Below are 4,472 nucleotides of genomic sequence, written 5' to 3' on the forward strand. Positions count from 1 at the left end.
GTAGGATCGTGGTTTCGATTCCCAGACCGGGCGTTGTGGGTGTTTATTGAGCGAAAACACCTAAAGCTCCACGAGGCTCCAGCAGGGGGAGGGTGGCGAACCCTGCTGTACTCTTTCACCACAACTTTCTCTCACTCTTACTTCCTGTTTCTGTTGTGCCTGTAATTCAAAGGGTCAGCCTTGACTCACTGTGTCATGCTGAATCTCCCCGAGAACTACATTAAGGGTACACGTGTCTGTGGAGTGCTCAGCCACTTGCACGTTAATTTCACGAGCAGGCTGTTCCATTGATCGGATCAACTGAAACCTTCGACGTCGTAAGCGACGGAGTGCCAACAACATATATAAGATACTTGCATTTAAGAAGGTTATGTGTATATACATTTATAATATAGCGAAGCTGAATCTTAGAAGTTAACACTAATAACTTCAAATATAACATTAGAGTTAGTATTCAATATATTAATTAATTATTTTCAGTAATAGATTAATCACTTCAACTAAATTATTAAGTTAGCTCCAGCGAAATTTCAGTTAGTATTAGATGTTTTGTTAGGTGAGCAGAAAGTTAAACATTACATGAGCAGCCTAATCACTAAGAATGGAGTTGTTTAACTCTTTACCATGCAGATTGCTCTTTCAAATCTAATGCCTATTTAAACATTTTGTTTTGAATTAATTGTGCATTATCTTATAGCTTCAAGAGTTTGATTATGTGATTATCTTTTCTTTCATCTTTTACTTGTTTCAGCCATGATGAGAGACTGCCTTGAAGTATTTTAATCGAATGAATTGACCCCACTACCTTTTTTATTTAAAGCCTGGTACTTATTCTATCAGCCTCTTTGGCCAAACCACTAAGTTATGGGGATGTAAACATACCAACTCCAGTTACCAAGTGGTGATGGGAAACAAACACAGACACAAAGACACACACAAATACATACGTATACATATATATATATATATATGTATATATGCACACACACATATACGAAGGACTTCTTTCAGTTTCCATCTTTCAAATCCACTTTGGTTGGTCCAAGAGCATAGTAGACCACATACCCAAGGTGCAATGGAGTGGGACTGAACCTGGAACCATGTGGTTGGAAAGCAAACTTCTTGCCACACAGCCAGCCCTGTACCTATATATATATATAAATATATGTACACAAATGCGCACACATACACACACAAACACATATAACACCAGGCAAGCAGGCCGAAACTTTGAAGTCATAATGTTATGTTTATTTATTTTTAGAAAAATGCTATTGGGTTAATAATGTTATAGGGCAGTTTGAACATAAAACAGGTAGAATATTTTGACTGGATATGGTCAGTTAAATGCCAAAGAGTTAAACCCTTTAGAGCAACAAGTAAATTCATGTAGTTCACATGTAAAGATATAAAGTGGATTGAACTTCCTCATTCAGTGAATAATCAAGTTATAGAAGTTCTCATCATTTATCATAGACATGCAGTGTTAAAATTTAGAGCTTGAAAAAATGTATTATTTTTAAAGCTGTTGAGAAGTTTACTGAGAAAGATTTAGCTAGGATTTAATTTATTTTAAAATTTTTTATGGAGTTTAAACACTTTATAGAACCTAATTCACTGGTTTAATAATATAATAGTTGATATAATACAAGTGAAGTCATAAAAAGTTTGCCTTATAATTTGTTTAAACAGATGAAACCAGTGGTTTTCAACTTGGGTCCACATGGTCTTTGGGGATCTATACAAGATTTTGTTTTGTGGCTGTGTGGTAAGTAGCTTGCTTACCAACCACATGGTTCCGGGTTCATTCCCACTGCGTGGCACCTTGGGCAAGTGTTTTCTACTATAGCCTCGGGTCGACCGATGCCTTGTGAGTGGATTTGGTAGACAGAAACTGAAGGAAGTCCATCGTATATATATATGTATGTGTGTGTATATGTTTGTGTGTCTGTGTTTGGTCCCCCCACCATCGCTTGACAACCGATGGTGGTGTGTTTACGTCCCTATAACTTATCGGTTCGGAAAACGAGACCGATAGAATAAGTACTAGGCTTACAAAGAATAAGTTCTGGGGTCAATTTGCTCAACTAAAGGTGGTGCACCAGTGTGGCCGCAGTCAAATGACTGAAACAAGTAAAAGAGTATGCAATAAATTGGTTAAACTTCTGCAATACGTAAAATATTTTAATAATTATTTTGATACAAATTCTTATACTATTTGATAAAAATGATATTATATGATTTTTTAAAACATGGAATACTACTAGGAGGGTTCATTTGAGTAAAATGGGAACCAAAAGGGTTCATAGGTAAAAAGTAGTTGAGAAACACTGGATTAAGCCAAGGTTTAATCCCATTCTCCTTTCCTTCCAAAATGCTGAAAACAAATATTAAGCCGAGGTAAACAATGACAACAGATATTTTAATACAATTTAATCCATACAAATATTTTAATCTGGAGTAATCTTGTTATGTCAGAATCAATAATTCAACTATGATTCATTTAATGAAAAATATTTAAGGAACGGCTGTGTCATAATAAGTTTGCTTCCAAACCACGTGGTCTTTGGTTCAGTCCCACAGTGTGGCCCCTTGAGCAAGTGTCTTTCATACTTAAAACTCTAGACTAACCAAAGCCTTGTGAATGGATTCGATAGCAGTCCATCATATATATATATATATATATATATATATATTGCCTGTGCTGGCATGGGTTGATAGGTTGGATGGTTTGACCAGGGCTGGCAAGCTGTAAGGTTGCACCAGATTCCAGTCTGATTTGGCATGCCTTATATGGCTGGATGCGCTTCCTAACACCAACAACTCCAAGAGTGCAATGGATGCTTTTATGTGCCACCAGCATGGGTGCCATTTGCGTGACACCAGTATCTGTCATGAGTGTGGTTTCACTTGGCTTGATGTGTCTTCTTAAGGACAGCATAATGCCAAAGGTCTCAGTCATTCATCATTGCCTCCGTGAGGCCCAATACTCGAAAGGTGCTTTTCATGTGCCAGTTACCTGACACCAGCATCGGCCAAGGTGGTGCCCCAGCATGGCTACAGTCTAATGAACGAAACAAGTTAAAAAAATATAAGATAACAGAAAACTACCAGTTAGTAATTTAGCTCTGAGTTGTGTAAGCTAAGCAAATTTCTTACTTCTTTTTTTTCCCTTTGTCCCAGCCACTTCAATCTTGATAAGTTAAATCACTATTACAGTAAAATAAAGGTACAATAGCTGTGAGTTTAGATTATTGGCCAGATGGTCAATGTTTAAAATTATACTATAGCCACTGTATTGCACCCCAAACTAAGTCATCTAACTTTTCTTAGTCTGCTTGACTGAGCATAACAAAAAAATGGCTCCACTCATACTTAATGGTCCAATGGCTAGTAATAGGAAAAGCATCCAGCTGTAAAAATAATTTCTCCCAAAAATTAACCATCTCAACAATGCAAGCATCAGAAAATTATAATAATAGAACAGTAATAAAGACAAGAAGTACAACAATAATAATACTACTAATACTACTACTACTAATAATAATAATAATAATAATAATAACAATTATAATCCTTTCTACTATAGGCACAAAGCTTGAAATTTGGTGGGTGGGGAACAGTCGATTATATCCACCCCAGTGCTCAACTGGTGCTTATTTTATTGACCTCAGTGGAATTTGAACTCAAAACATAAACTAGAAGAAATGCTGCAATATTTTGTTTTTGGTGTGCTAACAATTCTTCCAGCTTGCTGCCTTATATAATAATGACAACAACAACAATAATGATAATAATAATCCTATCTACTATCAGCACAAGGCCTGAGATTCTATGGAGAAGAAGTAGTCAATTACATCAACCCCAGTGCTCAGCTGGTACTTATTTTATCGATGTCGAAAGGATGGAAGTCAAAGTTGACCTCAGAGGAATTTGAACTCAAAACATTAAAGCAGACAAAATGCCACAAAGCACTTTGTCTGGTGTGCTAACAATTCTGCCAGTTTGCTGCTTTATATGACAGCAGCAATAACAACACTATGAAGGATTATTCTCATCTCAAGCAGTTTTGTGATATAAACAGATAGATATACACTTAAAGATTATATATATATATATATATTTCTATCTATTTATCTATCTGTCTTCCTCCATCTTTCTATCTATACCTCTGTCCTGGCCTCTACTTCACTGCTTCTGTCCCTTCCTCCTTGTTCCACTTCCTCCCTCCACCATCCTCTCTGCTCTCGTGTGACCTGTGGTCAACTTTCTTTTCACTCCAGCCGCTGTGAAGGCAAGACGAACTACTAGCGTTCTACCTCAGATTTGCGTTTGGCCGTACGGCTTTTGAATGTTGTTTTCACTGTCCATTTTTTCCTGTCTTGGTTTGTGTTTGCCACCTTGGAATCCTCTGTGTAGTGGGTTGATCCACTACTCAGGAAGAGACTATTCTAGAGTATGTTCTGTCTTAT

The sequence above is a fragment of the Octopus bimaculoides genome, chromosome 2 (assembly GCF_001194135.2).
Source record: "Octopus bimaculoides isolate UCB-OBI-ISO-001 chromosome 2, ASM119413v2, whole genome shotgun sequence".
NCBI classification, from domain to species: domain Eukaryota; kingdom Metazoa; phylum Mollusca; class Cephalopoda; order Octopoda; family Octopodidae; genus Octopus; species Octopus bimaculoides.